At 42.5% G+C, this 25,090-nt stretch overlaps 1 protein-coding gene across 4 annotated transcripts in view; it reads left to right on the plus strand.

Annotated features, from left to right (window-relative positions):
- The window catches only part of MTA1 (metastasis associated 1), a 732,036-nt gene that overhangs the window by 547,197 nt on the left and 159,749 nt on the right, over positions 1-25,090 (plus strand). The window lies entirely within an intron of this gene.

Here is a 25,090-nt window from a genome sequence, read left to right on the forward strand (position 1 = left end):
ATATATATATATATATACATATATATACCTGTGGTATTTGTCAGTCAATATTCTTGTTTTATAATGGAGTAGCCTAGAACTGTCTCCACTTCATTACTTTCAGATCCTTTAGACTAGTTGATCCTCTGATCACTTATGTAAAACATTTACATTTGTTTTTGCAAGTTTGCTTTTGTTACCAGCTCAGCTATGTAATTTATTTATTGATCACCTTATACATTCTAACAATTCAAATTCTGTTCTTTCATATAAAGGGATTTGCCCTCCCCCTGTTTGTACAGTACAAGGAAGCTCCTCAATTTTGCTCTAGGATTTAAAGATTTTGTGTGCTGAACTGTGTTTGAGATATTGGCGGCCATGCCTCCTTTAGGCAACGTAAAAAAGTCTCTGACAAACAATTTATAGCTGATTTATCTAGCCATTCTGAATATATTAAAGACTAAGATTTTAGACTCTAATACATCAGATATGTCTTCTGAAGTTGAGCTATTTGCAGATGATCAGGAGTCAGTGACTGATCAGGATACTGTGTCCTCCTCTGAAGAAAAATCTACCAAACTGGATTTAATTTTCAAACCATCCGTCAGTTAGTTTTTTTCCCAGCCACTGATATGATTACTGAAATTATCAGCTAAGAGTGGATAAAACCTGGTCCTCTTTTTAGCCTGTCTTATGCTTTTAAAAGAATGTTTTCTTTACCAGCGACTAGTGTTGAACTTTGGGAAACTATTCTAAAGATGAATAGTGCCATATCCACCCTAGCAAAACTGATGGTTCTTCCTTTAAAGACCCCATAAACAGAAAATTGGAATCTTTTCACAGAGAGCCATTTTTTCTCAAAACTTTGCGTAACTTTTGCTTTTTTTTTCTGGTACAATAATTTATCTTATCAGATTTCAGGATAATTCGTTTGAAGAGTTTTACGGCCTTTTAAAATTTATTAGGTCAGCAAATGCTGTCATTTATGATGCTATTGTTATCAGAATAATTTCTAAAAAATATGGCAATTATCCTTTGTGGTCCAAATTATGCTGATATGGTTTCCAATGAAAGAGTTTATTTGGTCTTGATCTAGATACTATTATTTCTACAGTAACTAGAAGTAAAGAATCTTTTCTCCCTCAGGGCAAAAAAAAAATCTTAGGGAAAGAACAGACTTTTTCAATCGTTTACGTTCCTTTCATCAGTCAAGCAGTGGTGATGTATATCAATCACTTAGGGAGAACTTAGTTCTCTAGTGATGAAGGAAGTTTCTTGTTTTCTGTCTTGGGCAGAGATCAATCTTTGTATGATTTCTGCATTTTAAATACTTATGCCTTCTACTCCTCCTGAGGTATAGATCATCAACCATGACTCTCCAGCCATCTCTGCCTTGGGCTTTTCTTTTTGACTCCAGGTGTAGCCCATCTCCTTGCAGCCAGCCTTGAGATCTTGACACCAGTTGTTTATTGGCCTTCCTCTTGCCTGGTGATATTTTGACGAGGGTTTGCGTATGTTGTGACCTATCCAGCCCAGTGTTTTTTCATGATTTCTTCATTTGTTGCTGGTGGTTTTTGGATGGTGAATTTGGAGGATTTGTCTCAGACAGGTGTTTATAAATGTGTGGACTTTTTTGGTGGTGGTGTTAAAAAATCTGAACTTAGTTTGCAGTGTTAGGTCCTTGGAGCTCCAGATCTTCTTGAGCTGGATGAAGGCAGCCCTTGCTTTGCTGATTCTTGTCACATTGTCTGCATCTGTGCCACCCTGCTTGTCTGACACTCCCCAGATAGGTGAAGGTCTCAACCTCTTCCAGTGCATCTCCTGTAGGTGTGATGGCTGTGATTAACCTTCAGAATCTTTGTTTTTCCTCTGTGGATGTTGAGGCCAAGTTGTGCTGATGAGGCTGCCACATTATTGGTCTTCTCATTTATCTGCTAATGGGTTTGGGAGAGTAGGGTCAGGTCACCTGCAAAGTCCAGGTCATTGAGCTGTGTACACTGGATACAATCTCTTCTCCCTGCTGTGGATGTTTTTTCAAAATAGTCTATGGCCAGCAGGAAGAGAAAAGGGAAGAGCAAGCAACCCTGTCGGACTCAGGTCCTCACTGGGAAAGCTTCCGTGAGTTGTCCTCAATGGACTGCCTTGCAGGTTATTCCCTCATAAGAGTTCCAAATTATACTTACAAGTTTATCTGGCACATTGTAGTGGAGGTGGAGTGTTATGCAATTAAATGCCTTCTCATGGTCGATGATGTTGACATAGAGGGGGGGGGTTCATTGTTTTGACTGCTTGATGATAATGCATAGTGTTGCAATCTGCTCTATGCAAGATCTATCTTAGTGGAAGCAAGCTTGCTGATCTTGCATCTGATTATCAACTTGTTCGTTCATTCTGTTCAAGATGACTCTGTTGAACCCTTTGACCGGGGTTGATATAGAGTTATCCCTTTGTAGTTTGCACAGATACTTAGATCGCCTTTCTTTGGGATCTTAATGAGAGATCCCTCTTTCCAGTTTGATGGCACCTTTTCCGCTTCCCAGATATTTCCAAACATAGGGTAGAGCATGTCTACTGATGTTTCAATGTCTGCCTTCAGTATCTCTGCAAGAATGTTATCAGGTTCTGCTTCCTTCCCGTTTCTCGGTTGTTTGGCTTGCCATATTTCTTTCTTAGCTGGTCTGCTGCAGTCAATTGGCAAGTCCCTGTTGGGTGGCTGTATGTTTGGTGGGGATTGTGGCCTGGCTTGGTTCAGTAGCTCTTCAAATTGCTCCACCCATCTTTGTTGATGGTCTAAGTTACCTAAGACTATCTTCACAGCTTTGTGCCATTTTATATTCCAGGTGTGAAAAATTGGGATGCAGATTATCTGTTGGCAATCCCTTTGTTCTTTATACCTGGATGGGTTTAACCAGAGTGTAGATCTTTGTAGCCTAACAGAGATTAACCTCATGACTTCTCATTTGAACAAAAAAGTTCCTAGATACTTTGCACGATCCAGGGATCTGCAAGCAGGTTTTGTAGATGCTCTAGCAGATTCCTGGTCATTTTATCTTGCTTTCATTTTTCCTTCAACAGTTCTACTGTCCAGAGTGATATGAAATTTGAAAGTTTGTCTTGCCTGATCTGAAAAAAATTATTATAGTTGGCATTCTTTTAGAATTCTTTAAATTTTATAAAAAAAGGTTTAGATAAGGATTTATCTGCTGGGCCTTTAAATGATCAGATTCCATCCTTGTCTGCATTGTACCTTACAACAATTGCAATACTTCCTGATGTTCAGAATTTTTGTTCAAGCTTTAGTTAGGATTATACCTGTATTTAATCCAATCTCTTTTCCGTAGAACCTAAATTTGGTTCTTAGAATATTGCAGGTTTCAACTTTTGAAACCATGCACATTTTTGACACATAGCTTCTCTCTTGATGGTCTTGTTTTTTCTTGCAATATCTTCTGCCAGAAGGTTTTCTGATTTTGTCTGCTTTTTTCATGCAACGCTCATCTGGTTTTTCTCCATAATAAGACTGTTTTAAGGACAAATTTTGATCTTTTACTAAAAGGGGAGACTTCTGATAACATCAATCGGGAAATTGTTTCTTCAGCCGCAGTGTCTGGGGAATTAGGTGCCTGCTTTTTTAAAACATTTTTTTTTCTCCATCCCAAGTTACTTGTGGATTCCACTGCTTGGGCATTAGTTTTTGTGAGTAATGGGCTGTGGACTCTCTCCACCTCCAAAATTTATGCTTAACTGATTAATTAATTTCTTTCATGGTGGTGAGACTCCACGGGACCCCCCCACACACACCCAATTGTATCAATTATTTAAAAAAAAAATAATTCTGACAACAGTCCTATTTTGCACTCCTGTATTCCCAACTTTGTCCTTTCCTACCTTTTTTTTTTTGTTTTTCTTCCCTGCTACTTTTCCTTGCTTGGCTATATGCTAAACTGGCATATCAGTGATGTGTGAGGGATGAAGTGCTTTTTTAATCTTTGCCGCCTCCTAGTGGCCAGGAGTTGAATGCCAGGAGTAATGTATCGTGGACCACCATAAAAGGAAATTAATTTGTCAGATAAGCATAATTTTATTTTATTTTTTTAACATTACGTCATATCCAAATTTCTGCATAACAAGATAAATATCTCTGAAGCTAGATTTTTCCTTTCTACCTCACGGTACAAGACGTGTAAGAAATTCTCACCAGAGCAGAGAGCTTTAGCTCATCTGGCAATAAGTATAATATGTGTCCCCTGGCCAATCTCACCATTAGTGACCAACCTTCCTCTCCCAAGGAAAATTTCCACTGTGTGAACCTTTTGATAAGCTTAGAGAACCCATCCTGCTGATGGGTCGGCCCAAGATTATGTTTTCTTTATTAATGAAAAAATAAAACTGTATATAATATTTAGTGGGATAGTTAGTAAGGCAATTTATTGATAACTGTATTGAAGAAAAAAATTCCCATCTGAATAAATGCAGTCAGATTTGTAGCTCATTTAGCGAAGGCAAAAATATTTTTAAAATTGTTTAATTGGAACCTTCTTTTTCCCACAGCTGTACTCCACTATCCTAAATTTTTAGATTCTTTGGAGAAGAAGCTAGTCATGGTGCTCTTTTATCTTGTAAACGTTATTCTCTAGCACTACAAAAAACTTACTGAAATGGGTAGATGTAATTGACCTGATCTGAAAATATTCAGATCACCTCAGTGCTATCATGAAGTTTTACACAGTAGAACCTAACAGTTGAAAGATTGATTAAAGGGTCACTGAACCCAAATTTTTTCTTTCGTGATTCAGATAGAGCATGCAATTTCTCCAACATTGGTGTGTCCGGTCCACGGCGTCATCCATAACTTGTGGGAATATCTCTTCCCCAACAGGAAATGGCAAAGAGTACAGCAAAAGCTGTCCATATAGTCCCTCCTAGGCTCCGCCCACCCCAGTCATTCTCTTTGCCGTTGCACAGGCAACATCTCCACGGAGATGGTTAAGAGTATGTGGTGTTTAGTTGTAGTTTTTTATTCTACTATCAAGAGTTTGTTATTTTGAAATGGTACTGGTATGTACTATTTACTCTGAAACAGAAAAAGATGAAGAGTTCTGTTTGTGAGAGGAATATGATTTTAGCAGCAGTAACTAAAATCGTTTGCTGTTTCCACACAGGACTGTTGAGATGAATTAACTTCAGTTGGGGGAAACAGTTAGCAGACTTTTCTGCTTAAGGTATGACTAGCCATATTTCTAACAAGACTGTGTAATGCTGGAAGGCTGTAATTTCCCCTCATGGGGACCGGTAAGCCATTTTCTTAGTCTCAAACAGAATAAAGGGCTTAATATGGGCTATAAAACTGGTAGACACTTTTATGGGCAAGATCGATTGCTTTATTTGGGCATTTTATTCAGATTGAGGTTGAATTTCACACTTATAAACTTTGGGGAACGTTTTTTAACGTCAGGCACTGGTTTAGACACCTTTTCAGTCAGGAAGGGCCTTCACTGTAGTAGGCTGAGCCTCATTTTCGCGCCATTACTGCGCAGTTACTTTTGAGAGCAGGACATGCAGCTGCATGTGTGTGGATCTGAAAGTATTTGAAAAGGTTCCTAGAAGGCTTCATCTGGTATCGTATTCCCCCCTGGGTTTGGTAAAGTCGCAGCAAAGGCTGTAGCTGGGACTGTAGAGGGGTAAAACCTGTAACCGGCTCCGGTTTCTTCATTTGAAGGGTTAAAGCTCTGAAAATTTGGGTGCAATACTTTGAATGCTTTAAGACACTGTGGTGAAAATTTGGTAAAATTTGAACAATTCCTTCATTGTTTTTCACATATTCAGTAATAAAGTGTGCCCTGTTTAAAATTTAAAGAGACAGTAACGGTTTCAATTAAAACGTTTTTTTGTACTTTATTGACAAGTTTAAGCCTGTTTAACATGTCTGTACCTTCAGATAAGCTATGTTCTGTATGTATGGAAGCCAATGTGTCTCCCCCTTCCAAATTGTGTGATAATTGTGCCATAGCGTCCAAACAAAGTAAGGACTGTACTGCCACAGATAGTAAGGTTGCCCAAGATGATTCATCAGATGAGGAGAGTAAAGATAGTTCTGCTTCATCTCACTCTGTGTCTACACCAGTTTTGCCCACGTAGGAGTCGCCTAGTACTTCTAGCGCGCCAATGCTTGTTACTATGCAACAATTGGCGACAGTAATGGATAACTCCATAGCTAATTTTTTATCCAAAATGCCTGAATTTCAGAGAAAGCGCGATTGCTCTGTTTTAAACACTGTAGAGCAGGAGGGCGCTGATAATTGTTCTGTCATTCCCTCACACCACTCTGAAGGGGCCATGAGGGAGGTTTTGTCAGATGGGGAAATTTCAGATTTAGGTAGAATTTCTCAACAGGCAGAACCTGATGTTGTGAAATTTAAATTAGAGCACCTCCGCGCACTGCTTAAGGAGGTTTTATCTACTCTGGATGATTGTGACAACCTGGTCATTCCAGAAAAATTGTGTAAGATGGACAAGTTCCTAGAGGTTCCGGTGCACCCCGACGCTTTTCCTATACCCAAGCGGATGGCGGACATAGTGAACAAGGAGTGGGAGAAGCCCGGCATACCTTTTGATCCCCCTCCTATATTTAAGAAATTATTTCCTATGGTCGACCCCAGAAAGGACTTATGGCAGACAGTCCCTAAGGTAGAGGGGGCAGTTTCTACATTAAACAAGCGCACTACTATTCCTATCGAGGATAATTGTGCTTTCAAAGATCCTATGGATAAAAAATTGGAGGGTTTGCTTAAAAAGATTTTTGTTCAGCAAGGTTACCTCCTACAACCCATTTCGTGCATTGTTCCTGTCACTACAGCAGCGTGGTTCTGGTTCGAGGAACTAGAAAAGTCGCTTCATAGAGAGACTCCGTATGAGGAGGTCATGGACAGAATACACGCACTTAAGTTGGCTAATTCCTTTATTTTAGATGCCGCTTTGCAGTTAGCTAGATTAGCGGCGAAAAATTCTGGGTTTGCAATTGTGGCGCGCAGAGCGCTCTGGCTAAAGTCTTGGTCAGCGGATGTATCTTCCAAGACAAAATTGCTTAATATCCCCTTCAAGGGTAAAACCCTTTTTGGACCAGAGTTGAAAGAGATTATCTCAGACATCACTGGGGGTAAGGGCCATGCCCTCCCACAAGATAGGCCCTTAAAGGCCAAGAATAAGTCTAATTTTCGTTCCTTTCGCAATTTCCGGAAAGGACCGACATCCAACTCTGCAGCCTCTAGACAAGAGGGTAATGCTTCGCAGACCAAACCAGCTTGGAAACCGATGCAAGGCTGGAACAAGGGTAAACAGGCCAAGAAGCCTGCTGCTGCTACCAAAACAGCATGAAGGAGCAGCCCCCGATCCGGGACCGGATCTAGTAGGGGGCAGACTCTCTCTCTTCGCTCAGGCTTGGGCAAGAGATGTTCAGGATCCCTGGGCACTAGAAATAGTTTCTCAGGGTTATCTTCTGGAATTCAAGGAACTACCCCCAAGGGGAAGGTTCCACATGTCTCACTTATCTTTAAACCAAATAAAGAGACAGGCATTCTTACATTGTGTAGAAGACCTGTTAAAAATGGGAGTGATACACCCAGTTCCAAATGTGGAACAAGGACTGGGTTTTTACTCAAATCTGTTTGTAGTTCCCAAAAAAGAGGGAACCTTCAGACCAATTCTAGATTTAAAGATTCTAAACAAATTTCTCAAAGTACCATCGTTCAAAATGGAAACTATCCGAACGATCTTACCCTCAATCCAGGAGGGTCAATTTATGACTACCGTGGATTTAAAGGATGCGTATCTACATATTCCTATCCACAAAGATCATCACCAGTTCCTAAGGTTTGCCTTTCTGGACAAACATTACCAGTTTGTGGCTCTCCCATTCGGACTAGCCACGGCTCCAAGGATTTTCACAAAGGTACTCGGAGCCCTTCTAGCGGTTCTAAGACCAAGGGGCATTGCAGTGGCACCTTACTTGGACGACATTCTGATACAAGCGTCGTCTCTTTCAAAGACAAAGGCTCACACAGACATCGTTCTGGCCTTTCTCAGATCTCACTGCTGGAAGGTGAACATAGAAAAGAGTTCCCTGTCTCCGTCGACAAGAGTCCCCTTCTTGGGGACAATAATAGATTCGTTAGAAATGAAGATTTTCCTGACAGATGTCAGAAAGTTAAAGCTTCTAAACGCTTGTCAGGTTCTTCACTCTGTTCCTCGACCTTCCATAGCTCAGTGCATGGAAGTAGTAGGATTGATGGTTGCAGCAATGGACATAGTTCCTTTTGCGCAAATTCATCTAAGACCATTACAACTGTGCATGCTCAAACAGTGGAATGGGGACTATACAGACTTGTCTCCAGTGATCCAAGTAGATCAGGAGACCAGAGACTCACTACGTTGGTGGCTAACCCAGGATCATCTGTCCCAGGGAATGAGCTTCCGCAGACCAGAGTGGGTTATCGTCACGACCGACGCCAGTCTAGCGGGCTGGGGCGCGGTCTGGGACTCCCTGAAGGCTCAGGGTCTATGGTCTCGGGAGTAATCTCTTCTCCCGATAAACATTCTGGAACTGAGAGCGATATTCAATACTCTCAAAGCTTGGCCTCAGCTAGCAAAGGCCAGATTCATAAGATTCCAATCAGACAACATGACGACAGTTGCTTACATCAACCATCAGGGGGGGACAAGGAGTTCCCTGGCGATGAGAGAAGTGACCAAGATCATAAAATGGGCGGAGGATCACTCCTGCCACCTATCTGCGATCCACATCCCAGGAGTGGAAAACTGGGAGGCGGATTATCTGAGTCGTCAGACATTCCACCCGGGGGAGTGGGAACTCCACCCGGAGATATTTGCCCAGTTGACACAATTATGGGGCATTCCAGACATGGATCTGATGGCGTCTCGTCAGAACTTCAAGGTTCCTTGCTACGGGTCCAGATCCAGGGATCCCAGGGCGACTCTAGTGGATGCATTAGTAGCGCCTTGGACCTTCAACCTAGCTTACGTTTTTCCACCGTTTCCTCTCATTCCCAGGCTGGTAGCCAGGATCAAACAGGAGAGGGCCTCGGTGATTTTGATAGCTCCTGCGTGGCCACGCAGGACTTGGTATGCAGACCTGGTGAATAGGTCATCGGCGCCACCATGGAAGCTACCTTTGAGACAAGATCTTCTGGTACAGGGTCCATTCGAACATCCAAATCTAGTCTCTCTCCAGCTGACGGCTTGGAAATTGAACGCTTGATTTTATCTAAGCGTGGGTTTTCGGATTCTGTGATAGATACTCTGGTACAAGCCAGAAAACCTGTAACTAGAAAGATTTACCATAAAATATGGAAAAGATATATCTGTTGGTGTGAATCCAAGGGATTCTCATGGAGTAAGATCAAATTTCCCAGGATCCTTTCTTTCCTACAAGAGGGTTTGGATAAGGGATTATCAGCGAGTTCTCTAAAGGGACAGATTTCTGCTTTATCTGTCTTGTTACACAAACGACTGGCGGCTGTGCCAGATGTTCAAGCCTTTGTTCAGGCTTTGGTCAGGATCAAGCCTGTTTACAGGCCGTTGACTCCTCCCTGGAGTTTAAATTTAGTTCTTTCAGTTCTCCAAGGGGTTCCGTTTGAACCTTTACATTCCATAGATATTAAGTTGTTATCTTGGAAAGTTTTGTTTTTAGTTGCTATCTCTTCTGCTAGAAGAGTTTCTGAGTTATCTGCTATGCAGTGTACTCCGCCCTATCTGGTGTTCCATGCAGATAAGGTCGTTTTGCGTACAAAACCTGGTTTTCTTCCAAAGGTTGTTTCCAACAACAATATTAACCAGGAAATAGTTGTACCTTCTTTGTGTCCGAATCCAGTTTCAAAGAAGGAACGTTTGTTACACAATTTAGATGTAGTCCGTGCTTTAAAGTTTTATCTAGAAGCAACAAAGGATTTCAGACAAACATCTTCTCTGTTTGTCGTCTATTCTGGTAAAAGGAGAGGTCAAAAAGCTACTGCTACCTCTTTCCTTTTGGCTGAAAAGCATCATCCGATTGGCTTATGAGACTGCCGGACGGCAGCCTCCTGAAAGAGTCACAGCTCACTCTACTAGGGCTGTAGCTTCCACATGGGCCTTCAAGAACGAGGCTTCTGTTGATCAGATATGCAAGGCAGCGACTTGGTCTTCCCTGCACACTTTTGCCAAATTCTACAAATTTGATACTTTTGCTTCTTCGGAGGCTATTTTTGGGAGAAAGGTTTTGCAAGCCGTGGTGCCTTCCGTTTAGGTAACCTGATTGGCTCCCTCCCTTCATCCGTGTCCTAAAGCTTTGGTATTGGTTCCCACAAGTTATGGATGACGCCGTGGACCGGGCACACCAATGTTGGAGAAAACAGAATTTATGCTTACCTGATAAATTACTTTCTCCAACGGTGTGTCCGGTCCACGGCCCTCCCTGGTTTTTTTAATCAGGTTTGATAAATGTATTTCTTTAACTACAGTCACCACGGCACCCTATAGTTTCTCCTATTTTTTCTCCTGTCGGTCGAATGACTGGGGTGGGCGGAGCCTAGGAGGGACTATATGGACAGCTTTTGCTGTACTCTTTGCCATTTCCTGTTGGGGAAGAGATATTCCCACAAGTTATGGATGACGCCGTGGACCGGACACACCGTTGGAGAAAGTAATTTATCAGGTAAGCATAAATTCTGTTTTTTAGCAACTTTCTAATTTACTCCTATTATCACATTTTCTTCATTCTTTTGGTATCTTTATTTGAAATGCAAGAATGTAAGTTTAGATGCCGGCCCATTTTTGGTGAACAACCTGGGTTGTTCTTGCTGATTGGTGGATAAATTCATCCACCAATAAAAAAGTGCTGTCCAGAGTTCTGAACCAATAAAAAACTTAGATGCCTTCTTTTTTCAAAGAAAGATAGCAAGTGAACAAAGAAAAATTGATAATAGGAGTAAATTAGAAAGTTGCTTAAAATGGCATTCTCTATCTGAAACACGAAAGAAAAAAATGTGGGTTCAGTGTCCTTTTAATTTCATGTTGGACATCTCTGTACGGTTAGCTGTACCTTGTCGGCCATAGGAAGAATCATTGGTGGCTGTAATAAGTCACTTGTGAGCATTTTGCAATTAAAGACTGAGTATCCTCTCCTTCCCTCTACATGTCGCCTTTTTATTATTTACAGGGCTTAGCTAGTAACCAGTTATACACAATATAGGTGTTTCTTCTGAGACCCCTGTGTGCGTTTTCCATATGCAGTTGAAACTAATGGAGAGTAGGGATTGTGGACTGAAGTTGCCCCCTGCAGTAATTGTTAGCTTTTCCACATAAATGACTGTTTGGCTGCTTTGTGGCAAACTCTCTCTCTAGTGACACTGGGTTTTTTTTGTTCACTTTTTTGCACCGCATTGCTCATGGGCCATTTTATATACCCATGGAGTTAAATGCGTCTCCTGCAAACTTTAGAGTACCTCTGTGGTAAGAAAATATGTACTTTTGTTGAGAGATAGGAGAGGGCTGAATTATCAACTATCATCACGTGGTTAAAGGGACATAAAACCCCTTGAGGTTGTAATATAAACTGTTTAATTACAGTTACTAAACAAAAAAATATATACTTATTTTGCCCCTTTTTATGTAATTTAAATTATAGGTTTGCAAAAATTGGAATTACACAAACCAGATTTCACAAGCGTATGCTTGCTCATATCTGTCGCTAATTTACCTCAGCAGAAGTTAAACTGCAAAAATGTTATCAAAAAGACATGGGCTAGCCTGGTCTACTTTAGTAACATTTGCCAGAGATAAGGGAGCCTATCTGCTTATATAGGTAAAGCTTAAAATAGCTGTATGCAGCACTTTGCAATGTAAGTATGTGATGAAATAAATTATATTGAAGTTACTTAAAAAGTATTTTCACTATGAGTTTATTAGGAATTAGTTTTTTAGAGAAAAAAAATCACAGTTGAAAGCTGGGGAAATTAGTAGCCTGATAGTTATACAGAGGCATTGCGTGAACATTTTGGAGTTATTCATAGCTGCATAAAATGTAACCATTTGAACACATTTGGTTTGTTTTTAGGCATCACATTGATTTTATAACAATTTTTCACAATTATATATTTTTTGTTTGTTTTATGCATTTGAAGAATGAAGATCATCTTCTTAAGAACAAATTGTGTTATTTTATACAAATTGCAAACAATTGCTGTTTTGTTGATTTTTGCTACCCCGTCAGAATTTGCTACCCGTCAGTGCGCATGTGCACACTTACGTCACTACATTCCACATACGTTGTAAAGAATATATGGAATGTGGTGATGTATGTGCACTCATTCGCACTGACAGGGTAGCAAATTATGACGGTGTGTAGCATGTCTGGACACTTTGTCTGTGCATGCACGCCATTGATATATGGAGCTGCAAATTACTATTGGATAAACTGGTTACTTAAGATTATGTACATATAGAGCCTCACTTTTAATTGTCATGATCTATGGAGCTGGAAATTACAATTGGACAGACTGTTAACTTTTTACATTTTGAGGGGGCACGCAGCCCACATGCGCGGACAAAGCGTCGAGACTCGCTACTAGCCGTCAGAAATTGCTCCCTGTCAGTGTGCATGAGCGCACATACATCACCGCATTCCACACATTCTTTACAACATATGTAGAATGCAGTGACGTAAGTGCGCATACGCACTGACATGTAGCAAAAATTGACAGAACACCAGAAACAAGGTTTTCTTTCTGTTCTGAAACTGTTCACACTCTGCTGATATGTTAATCTATTGCAAGGCAACAAATGATTAAATACAATGTTATTAATGTCCTTTTAATTTTTACTGACCTTTACATTTCTGTAGTCTGTTTTCTCATGAGTAAACAACTTTATTAGAATAGTAATACTTTCTCCAACATAGGTGTGTCCGGTCCACGGCGTCATCCTTACTTGTGGGATATTCTCTTCCCCAACAGGAAATGGCAAAGAGCCCAGCAAAGCTGGTCACATGATCCCTCCTAGGCTCCGCCTACCCCAGTCATTCTCTTTGCCGTTGTACAGGCAACATCTCCACGGAGATGGCTTAGAGTTTTTTAGTGTTTAACTGTAGTTTTTATTATTCAATCAAGAGTTTGTTATTTTGAAATAGTGCTGGTATGTACTATTTACTCAGAAACAGAAAAGAGATGAAGATTTCTGTTTGTATGAGGAAAATGATTTTAGCAACCGTCACTAAAATCCATGGCTGTTCCACACAGGACTGTTGAGAGCAATTAACTTCAGTTGGGGGAACAGTGAGCAGTCTCTTGCTGCTTGAGGTATGACACATTCTAACAAGACGATGTAATGCTGGAAGCTGTCATTTTCCCTCTGGGATCCGGTAAGCCATGTTTATTACGATTGTAAATAAGGGCTTCAAAAAGGGCTTATTAAGACTGTAGACTTTTTTTGGGCTAAATCGATTGATTATTAACACATATTTAGCCTTGAGGAATCATTTTATCTGGGTATTTTGATATAATAATATCGGCAGGCACTGTTTTAGACACCTTATTCTTTAGGGGCTTTCCCAAAGCATAGGCAGAGCCTCATTTTCGCGCCGGTGTTGCGCACTTGTTTTTGAGAGGCATGGCATGCAGTCGCATGTGAGAGGAGCTCTGATACTTAGAAAAGACTTTCTGAAGGCGTCATTTGGTATCGTATTCCCCTTGGGGCTTGGTTGGGTCTCAGCAAAGCAGATACCAGGGACTGTAAAGGGGTTAAAGTTCAAAACGGCTCCGGTTCCGTTATTTTAAGGGTTAAAGCTTCCAAATTTGGTGTGCAATACTTTTAAGGCTTTAAGACACTGTGGTGAAAATTTGGTAAATTTTGAACAATTCCTTCATGTTTTTTCGCATTTGCAGTAATAAAGTGTGTTCAGTTTAAAATTTAAAGTGACAGTAACGGTTTTATTTTATAACGTTTTTTGTACTTGTTATCAAGTTTATGCCTGTTTAACATGTCTGAACTACCAGATAGACTGTGTTCTGAATGTGGGGAAGCCAGAATTCCTATTCATTTAAATAAATGTGATTTATGTGACAATGAATGCCCAAGATGATTCCTCAAGTGAGGGGAGTAAGCATGGTACTGCATCATTCCCTCCTTCGTCTACACGAGTCTTGCCCACTCAGGAGGCCCCTAGTACATCTAGCGCGCCAATACTCCTTACTATGCAACAATTAACGGCTGTAATGGATAATTCTGTCAAAAACATTTTAGCCAAAATGAACACTTATCAGCGTAAGCGCGACTGCTCTGTTTTAGATACTGAAGAGCATGACGACGCTGATATTAATATTTCTGAAGGGCCCCTAACTCAGTCTGATGGGGCCAGGGAGGTTTTGTCTGAGGGAGAAATTACTGATTCAGGGAACATTTCTCAACAAGCTGAACCTGATGTGATTGCATTTAAATTTAAGTTGGAACATCTCCGCATTCTGCTTAAGGAGGTATTATCCACTCTGGATGATTGTGACAAGTTGGTCATCCCAGAGAAACTATGTAAAATGGACAAGTTCCTAGAGGTGCCGGGGCTCCCAGAAGCTTTTCCTATACCCAAGCGGGTGGCGGACATTGTTAATAAAGAATGGGAAAGGCCCGGTATTCCTTTCGTCCCTCCCCCCATATTTAAAAAATTGTTTCCTATGGTCGACCCCAGAAAGGACTTATGGCAGACAGTCCCCAAGGTCGAGGGAGCGGTTTCCACTTTAAACAAACGCACCACTATACCCATAGAGGATAGTTGTGCTTTCAAAGATCCTATGGATAAAAAATTAGAAGGTTTGCTTAAAAAGATGTTTGTTCAGCAGGGTTACCTTCTACAACCAATTTCATGCATTGTCCCTGTCGCTACAGCCGCATGTTTCTGGTTCGATGAGCTGATAAAGGCGGTCGACAATGATTCTCCTCCTTATGAGGAGATTATGGACAGAATCAATGCTCTCAAATTGGCTAATTCTTTCACCCTAGACGCCACTTTGCAATTGGCTAGGTTAGCGGCTAAGAATTCTGGGTTTGCTATTGTGGCGCGCAGAGCGCTTTGGTTGAAATCTTGGTCGGCTGATGCGTCTTCCAAGAACAAGCTACTTAACATTCCTTTCAAGGGGAAAACGCTGTTTGGCCCTGACTTGAAAGAGATTATCTCGGATATCACTGGGGGTAAGGGCCACGCCCTTCCTCAGGATCGGCCTTTCAAGGCAAAAAATAAACCTAATTTTCGTCCCTTTCGTAGAAATGGACCAGCCCAAAGTGCTACGTCCTCTAAGCAAGAGGGTAATACTTCTCAAGCCAAGCCAACTTGGAGACCAATGCAAGGCTGGAACAAGGGAAAGCAGGCCAAGAAACCTGCCACTGCTACCAAGACAGCATGAAATGTTGGCCCCCGATCCGGGACCGGATCTGGTGGGGGGCAGACTTTCTCTCTTCGCTCAGGCTTGGGCAAGAGATGTTCTGGATCCTTGGGCGCTAGAAATAGTCTCCCAAGGTTATCTTCTGGAATTCAAGGGACTTCCCCCAAGGGGGAGGTTCCACAGGTCTCAGTTGTCTTCAGACCACATAAAAAGACAGGCATTCTTACATTGTGTAGAAGACCTGTTAAAAATGGGAGTGATTCATCCCGTTCCATTAAGAGAACAAGGGATGGGGTTCTACTCCAATCTGTTTATAGTTCCCAAAAAAGAGGGAACGTTCAGACCAATCTTAGATCTCAAGATCTTAAACAAGTTTCTCAAGGTTCCATCGTTCAAGATGGAAACCATTCGAACTATTCTTCCTTCCATCCAGGAAGGTCAATTCATGACCACGGTGGATTTAAAGGATGCGTATCTACATATTCCTATCCACAAGGAACATCATCGGTTCCTGAGGTTCGCATTCCTGGACAAACATTACCAGTTCGTGGCGCTTCCTTTCGGATTAGCCACTGCTCCAAGGATTTTCACAAAGGTACTAGGGTCCCTTCTAGCTGTGCTAAGACCAAGGGGCATTGCTGTAGTACCTTACTTGGACGACATTCTGATTCAAGCGTCGTCCCTTCCTCAAGCAAAGGCTCACACGGACATTGTCCTGGCCTTTCTCAGATCTCACGGATGGAAAGTGAACGTGGAAAAGAGTTCTCTATCTCCGTCAACAAGGGTTCCCTTCTTGGGAACAATAATAGACTCCTTAGAAATGAGGATTTTTCTGACAGAGGCCAGAAAAACAAAACTTCTAGACTCTTGTCGGATACTCCATTCCGTTCCTCTTCCTTCCATAGCTCAGTGCATGGAAGTGATCGGGTTGATGGTAGCGGCAATGGACATAGTTCCTTTTGCACGCATTCATCTAAGACCATTACAACTGTGCATGCTCAGTCAGTGGAATGGGGACTATACAGACTTGTCTCCGAAGATACAAGTAAATCAGAGGACCAGAGACTCACTCCGTTGGTGGCTGTCCCTGGACAACCTGTCACGAGGGATGACATTCCGCAGACCAGAGTGGGTCATTGTCACGACCGACGCCAGTCTGATGGGCTGGGGCGCGGTCTGGGGATCCCTGAAAGCTCAGGGTCTTTGGTCTCGGGAAGAATCTCTTCTACCGATAAATATTCTGGAACTGAGAGCGATATTCAATGCTCTCAAGGCTTGGCCTCAGCTAGCGAGGGCCAAGTTCATACGGTTTCAATCAGACAACATGACAACTGTTGCGTACATCAACCATCAGGGGGGAACAAGGAGTTCCCTGGCGATGGAAGAAGTGACCAAAATCATTCTATGGGCGGAGTCTCACTCCTGCCACCTGTCTGCTATCCACATCCCAGGAGTGGAAAATTGGGAAGCGGATTTTCTGAGTCGTCAGACATTGCATCCGGGGGAGTGGGAACTCCATCCGGAAATCTTTGCCCAAGTCACTCAGCTGTGGGGCATTCCAGACATGGATCTGATGGCCTCTCGTCAGAACTTCAAAGTTCCTTGCTACGGGTCCAGATCCAGGGATCCCAAGGCGGCTCTAGTGGATGCACTAGTAGCACCTTGGACCTTCAAACTAGCTTATGTGTTCCCGCCGTTTCCTCTCATCCCCAGGCTGGTAGCCAGGATCAATCAGGAGAGGGCGTCGGTGATCTTGATAGCTCCTGCGTGGCCACGCAGGACTTGGTACGCAGATCTGGTGAATATGTCATCGGCTCCTCCTTGGAAGCTACCTTTGAGACGAGACCTTCTTGTTCAGGGTCCGTTCGAACATCCGAATCTGGTTTCACTCCAGCTGACTGCTTGGAGATTGAACGCTTGATCTTATCGAAGCGAGGATTCTCAGATTCTGTTATCGATACTCTTGTTCAGGCCAGAAAGCCTGTAACTAGAAAGATTTACCACAAAATTTGGAAAAAATATATCTGTTGGTGTGAATCTAAAGGATTCCCTTGGGACAAGGTTAAGATTCCTAGGATTCTATCCTTCCTTCAAGAAGGATTAGAAAAAGGATTATCTGCAAGTTCCCTGAAGGGACAGATTTCTGCCTTGTCTGTGTTACTTCACAAAAAGCTGGCCGCTGTGCCAGATGTTCAAGCCTTTGTTCAGGCTCTGGTTAGAATTAAGCCTGTTTACAAACCTTTGACTCCTCCTTGGAGTCTCAATTTAGTTCTTTCAGTTCTTCAGGGGGTTCCGTTTGAACCCTTGCATTCCGTTGATATTAAGTTATTATCTTGGAAAGTTTTGTTTTTAGTTGCAATTTCTTCTGCTAGAAGAGTTTCAGAATTATCTGCTCTGCAGTGTTCTCCTCCTTATCTGGTGTTCCATGCAGATAAGGTGGTTTTACGTACTAAACCTGGTTTTCTTCCAAAAGTTGTTTCTAACAAAAACATTAACCAGGAGATTATCGTACCTTCTCTGTGTCCGAAACCAGTTTCAAAGAAGGAACGTTTGTTGCACAATTTGGATGTTGTTCGCGCTCTAAAATTCTATTTAGATGCTACAAAGGATTTTAGACAAACATCTTCCTTGTTTGTTGTTTATTCCGGTAAAAGGAGAGGTCAAAAAGCAACTTCTACCTCTCTCTCTTTTTGGATTAAAAGCATCATCAGATTGGCTTACGAGACTGCCGGACGGCAGCCTCCCGAAAGAATCACAGCTCATTCCACTAGGGCTGTGGCTTCCACATGGGCCTTCAAGAACGAGGCTTCTGTTGATCAGATATGTAGGGCAGCGACTTGGTCTTCACTGCACACTTTTACCAAATTTTACAAGTTTGATACTTTTGCTTCTTCTGAGGCTATTTTTGGGAGAAAGGTTTTGCAAGCCGTGGTGCCTTCCATTTAGGTGACCTGATTTGCTCCCTCCCTTCATCCGTGTCCTAAAGCTTTGGTATTGGTTCCCACAAGTAAGGATGACGCCGTGGACCGGACACACCTATGTTGGAGAAAACAGAATTTATGTTTACCTGATAAATTACTTTCTCCAACGGTGTGTCCGGTCCACGGCCCGCCCTGGTTTTTTTAATCAGGTCTGATAATTTATTTTCTTTAACTACAGTCACCACGGTACCATATGGTTTCTCCTATGCAAATATTCCTCCTTAACGTCGGTCGAATGACTGGGGTAGGCGGAGCCTAGGAGGGATCATGTGACCAGCTTTGCTGGGCTCTTTGCCATTTCCTGTTGGGGAAGAGAATATCCCACAAGTAAGGATGACGCCGTGGACCGGACACACCGTTGGAGAAAGTAATTTATCAGGTAAACATAAATTCTGTTTTTAGTAAGCTATTCCTGACTGCCCACTAGTTAGACTTTTTTGGCCTACCCATGGTTTATATTGGTACCATTTGCACTTGGTTCGAAGCCTCCCACTTTCTTTTTTTTGGAATGTCGCTATCCACCGATAAAACAGTGGAAATTCTCATCATTAGCCAGTGAGCATTCAACCCTTAAGGCCCCAAATGAGTGTGCTTCAAAATCTGCAGCTTAAACATAACATTTTTCATGCAAAATTTTACATTTTATGTTGTGACGGAATTAATTTACACGGCCCCTTTTAAACATGGGCATAGACAACTAAACAAATATTACTTAAATCTTTATGCCACACACATGCTGCTTTTTCCTTTATTACTTTATGCTATCTGGTCAAGGTGACGCAGAAAACCTAGAGTCAATTTGACTTACACAAATTGGTTGTTTTTCCTACTTTTTAACAGAACTGTATTCCTACTCGCACCTTTAAGTAGCATATTTTCCAGGGATATCTCATTCCATTATTTTGATATCCTCATTTCTCTTGTTAAGTGTGTTCAGTCCACGGGTCATCCATTACTTATGGGATATATTCTCCTTCCCAACAGGAAGTTGCAAGAGGATCACCCAAGCAGAGCTGCTATATAGCTCCTCCCCTCACATGTCATATCCAGTAATTCTCTTGCAACCCTCAACAAAGAAGGAGGTCGCGAGAGGAGCTGGAGTTTTTACTTATCTATTCTTCAATCAAAAGTTTGTTATTTTAAATGGCACCGGAGTGTGCTGTTTTTCTATCTCAGGCAGTATTTGGAAGAAGAAACTGCCTGCGTTTTTTTTCTATGATCTTAGCAGGCGTAACTAAGATCCACTGGCTGTTCTCGACATTCTGAGGAGTGGGGTAACTTCAGAAACTGGGAATAGCATGCGGGGTCCTCCGCAAATGAGGTATGTGCAGTACTTTATTTTCTGGGAATGGAATTGACTAAGAAAATACTGCTGTTACCGTATGATGTAAGTACAGCCTTAAATGCAGTAGTGGCAACTGGTATCAGGCTGATAAATGTATGCGCAGTCGAGTTATTTTCTAGGGACTAGAATTTGACTGGGAAAATACTGTTAAAACTGAAATAATACTTAAGCCTTATCTGCAGTGGTAGCGACTGGTAGCAGGCTTAGTGATAACTTTGCATGACATTGGAAAATGTTGCTTTTTAATAAAACGTTTACTGGCATGTTATTCGTTTTTGTGAGGTACTTTGGTGATAAATCTCTTTGGGCATGATTTTTTTTCCACATGGCTAACATATTTTTCTGCATGGAAACCGTTATATCAGGGCTCCCACTGTTGTGATAGGAGTGGGAGGGACCTTGTTTTAGCGCCTTGTTGCGCAGTTAAAATTCTAGCACAGTCTTCCTGCTTCTTCCTCCTTGATCCAGGACGTCTCTAGAGAGCTCAGGGGTCTGCAAAATTCATTTGTGAGGGAGGTAATCAGTTACAGCAGATCTGTGACAGTGTGCTGTTACAGCATTAAATCTTAATTGATATCCATTTTATCCGTTTTGGGTATTGAGGGGTTAATCATCCTTTTGCTAATGGGTGCAATCCTCTGCTAATAATACACTTCTTGTTAAGGATTGTTTAATTATATCTGTATTTTTTGAAGCGCTGCAGCGTTTTTTATATTGCTTGTAAACTTATTGAAAGTGATTTCCAAGCTTGCTAGTTTAATTGCTAAGTCTGTTTAAACATGTCTGATTCAGAGGAAACTGTTTGTTCATCATGTTCAAAAGCCAATGTGGAGCCCAATAGAACGATGTGTACCAATTGTATTGATATTGCTTTGAATAAAAGTCAATCCGTACCGATAAGGAAACTATCACCAGACAACGAGGGGGAAGTTATGCCGCCTAACTCTCCTCACGTGTCAGTACCTGCGTCTCCCGCTGGGGAGATGCGTAGGATTGAGACGCCAAGTACATCTAGGCCCTTACAAATCACTTTACATGATATGGCTAATGTTATGAAAGAAGTATTATATAATATGCCCGAATTAAGGGGCAAACGCGATAGCTCTGGGTTAAGGACAGAGCGCGCTGATGACACGAGAGCCATGTCTGATTCTGTGTCACAATTTGCAGAACATGAGGACGGTGAGCTTCATTCTGTCGGTGACGGTTCTGATCCGGGGAGACCGGATTCAGAAATTTCAAATTTTAAATTTAAGCTTGAGAACCTCCGTGTGTTACTAGGGGAGGTATTAGCGGCTCTGAATGATTGTGACACGGTGGCAATTCCAGAGAAATTGTGTAGGTTGGATAGATACTATGCGGTACCGGTGTGTACTGACGTCTTTCCTATACCAAAAGACTTACAGAAATTATTAGTAAGGAGTGGGATAGACCCGGTGTGCCTTTTTCCCCTCCCCCGATATTTAGAAAAATGTTCCCTATAGACGCCACCACACGAGACTTATGGCAGACGGTCCCTAAGGTGGAGGGAGCAGTTTCTACGTTAGCCAAGCGTACCACTATCCCGGTGGAGGATAGCTGTGCTTTCTCAGATCCAATGGATAAAAAATTAGAGGGTTATCTTAAGAAAATGTTTGTTCAACAGGGTTTTATATTGCAGCCTCTTGCATGCATTGCGCCTGTCACGGCTGCAGCGGCATTCTGGTTTGAGTCTCTGGAAGAGGCGATTCGCACAGAGCCATTGGATGAGGCTTTGAGCAAAGTTAGAACCCTTAAGCAAGCTAATGCGTTTGTTTCAGATGCCGTAGTACATCTAACCAAACTTACGGCTAAAAATTCTGGTTTCGCCATACAGGCGCGCAGAGCGCTCTGGCTTAAATCCTGGTCAGCGGATGTAACTTCCAAGTCTAAGCTACTTAACATTCCTTTCAAAGGGCAGACCTTATTCGGGCCCGGCTTGAAGGAAATTATTGCTGACATTACGGGAGGTAAGGGCCACGCCCTTCCTCAGGACAGGGCCAAACCAAAGGCCAAACAGTCTAATTTTCGTGCCTTTCGTAACTTCAAGGCAGGAGCAGCATCGACTTCCTCCGCTCCAAAACAGGAAGGAACTACTGCTCGTTACAGACAGGGTTGGAAAGGCAACCAGTCATGGAACAAGGGCAAGCAGGCCAGAAAGCCTACTCCCGCCCCTAAGACAGCATGAAGACAGGGCCCCCTATCCGGAGACGGATTTAGTGGGGGGCAGACTTTCTCTCTTCGCCCAGGCTTGGGCAAGAGATGTGCAGGATCCCTGGACGTTAAAGATTATATCTCAGGGATACCTTCTGGATTTCAAAACCTCTCCTCCACAAGGGAGGTTCCATCTTTCGAGGTTATCAACAAACCTAGTAAAGAGAGAGGCATTTCTACAATGTGTACAAGACCTCTTAATCATGGGAGTGATCCACTCAGTTCCGCGATCGGAACAGGGACAAGGATTTTACTCAAATCTATTTGTGGTTCCCAAAAAAGAGGGAACCTTCAGACCAATCTTGGATTTAAAGATCTTAAACAAATTCCTAAGGGTACCATCGTTCAAGATGGAAACCATTCGAACCATCCTACCCATGATCCAAGAGGGTCAATATATGACCACAGTGGACTTAAAGGATGCTTACCTTCATATACCGATTCACAAAGATCATTATCGGTACCTAAGGTTTGCCTTTCTAGACAGGCATTACCAGTTTGTGGCTCTTCACTTCGGGTTAGCCACGGCCCCGAGAATTTTTACGAAGGTTCTGGGCTCACTTCTGGCGGTACTAAGACCACGAGGCATAGCGGTGGCTCCGTACCTAGACGACATTCTGATACAAGCGTCAAGTTTTCAGAATGCAAAGTCTCATACAGAGATAGTTCTAGCATTTCTGAGGTCGCATGGGTGGAAAGTGAACGTGGAAAAGAGTTCTCTGTTACCACTCACAAGGGTTCCTTTTCTAGGGACTCTTATAGATTCTGTAGAGATGAAGATTTACCTGACGGAGTCCAGGTTATCAAAGATTCTCAATGCTTGCCGTGTCCTTCATTCCGTTCCAAGCCCATCAGTAGCTCAGTGCATGGAGGTAATCGGCTTAATGGTCGCGGCAATGGACATAGTGCCATTTGCGCGCCTGCATCTCAGACCGCTGCAACTATGCATGCTCAGTCAATGGAACGGAGATTACTCAGATCTGTCCCCTTTGCTAAATCTGGACCAGGAGACCAGAGATTCTCTTCTCTGGTGGTTGTCACCGGTTCATCTGTCCAAAGGAATGACCTTTCGCAGACCAGATTGGACGATTGTAACAACGGATGCCAGCCTTCTAGGCTGGGGAGCAGTCTGGAATTCCCTGAAGGCTCAGGGATCGTGGACTCAGGAGGAGAAACTCCTTCCAATAAACATTCTAGAATTAAGAGCAATATTCAATGCTCTTCTAGCTTGGCCTCAGTTAGCAAAACTGAGGTTCATCAGATTTCAGTCGGACAATATCACGACTGTGGCTTACATCATTAATCAAGGGGGAACCAGGAGTTCCCTAGCGATGTTGGAAGTCTCGAAGATAATTCGCTGGGCAGAGTCTCACTCTTGCCACCTGTCAGCGATTTACATCCCGGGCGTAGAGAACTGGGAGGCGGATTTCTTAAGTCGCCAGACTTTTCATCCGGGAGAGTGGGAACTTCACCCGGAGGTATTTGCTCAACTGATTCGTCGTTGGGGCAAACCGGATCTGGATCTCATGGCATCTCGCCAGAACGCGAAGCTTCCTTGTTACGGATCCAGGTCCAGGGACCCGGGAGCGGTGCTGGTAGATGCATTAGCAGCCCCTTGGGTTTTCAACATAGCTTATGTGTTTCCACCATTTCCGTTGCTACCTCGACTGATTGCCAGGATCAAACAGGAGAGGGCATCGGTAATTCTGATAGCGCCTGCGTGGCCACGCAGGACCTGGTATGCAGACCTAGTGGACATGTCGTCCTGTCCACCATGGTCTCTTCCTCTGAGGCAGGACCTTCTAATTCAGGGTCCTTTCAACCATCCAAACCTAATTTCTCTGAGGCTGACTGCCTGAAAATTGAAAGCTTGATTCTATCAAAGCGTGGGTTTTCGGATTCGGTTATTGATACATTAATACAGGCTCGGAAACCTGCGACCAGAAAAATGTACCATAAGATATGGCGTAAATATTTATATTGGTGCGAATCCAAGAGTTACTCATGGAGTAAGGTTAGGATTCCTAGGATATTGGCTTTTCTACAAGAGGGTTTGGAAAAAGGGTTTATCCGCTAGTTCGCTAAAGGGACAGATTTCAGCTCTGTCTATTCTTTTACACAAACGTCTGGCAGAGAATCCAGACGTCCAGGCCTTTTGTCAGGCTTTGGCTAGAATTAAGCCTGTGTTTAAAGCTGTTGCTCCTCTGTGGAGCTTAAACTTGGTTCTTAAAGTTCTTCAGGGTGTTCCGTTTGAACCCCTTCATTCCATTGATATTAAGCTTTTATCTTGGAAAGTTTTGTTTTTGATGGCTATTTCCTCGGCTCGAAGAGTCTGAGTTATCTGCCTTACATTGTGATTCTCCTTATCTGATCTTTCATTCAGACAAGGTAGTACTGCGTACTAAACCTGGGTTTTTGCCTAAGGTTGTTTCTAACAGGAATATCAATCAAGAGATTGTTGTTCCATCATTATGTCCTAATCCTTCTTCAAAGAAGGAACGTCTTTTGCATAATCTAGACGTAGTCCGTGCTCTGAAGTTCTACTTACAGGCAACTAAGGATTTTAGACAAACTTCTTCTCTGTTTGTCGTTTACTCTGGACAGAGGAGAGGTCAAAAGGCTTCGGCTACCTCTCTCTCTTTTTGGCTTCGTAGCATAATACGTTTAGCCTATGAGACTGCTGGACAGCAGCCTCCTGAAAGAATTACAACTCATTCCACTAGAGCTGTGGCTTCCACCTGGGCCTTTAAGAATGAGGCCTCTGTTGAACAGATTTGCAAGGCTGCAACTTGGTCTTCACTTCATACTTTTTCCAAATTTTACAAATTTGACACTTTCGCTTCTTCGGAGGCTGGTTTTGGGAGAAAGGTTCTACAGGCAGTGGTTCCTTCTGCTTAATGTTCCTGCCTTGTCCCTCCCATTATCCGTGTACTTAGCTTTGGTATGGGTATCCCATAAGTAATGGATGACCCGTGGACTGAACACACTTAACAAGAGAAAACATAATTTATGCTTACCTGATAAATTTATTTCTCTTGTAGTGTGTTCAGTCCACGGCCCGCCCTGTCTTTTTAAGGCAGGTTCTAAATTTTATAATTATAACTCCAGTCACCACTGCACCTTATAGTTTCTCC

The sequence above is a fragment of the Bombina bombina genome, chromosome 1 (assembly GCF_027579735.1).
Source record: "Bombina bombina isolate aBomBom1 chromosome 1, aBomBom1.pri, whole genome shotgun sequence".
NCBI classification, from domain to species: Eukaryota; Metazoa; Chordata; class Amphibia; order Anura; family Bombinatoridae; genus Bombina; species Bombina bombina.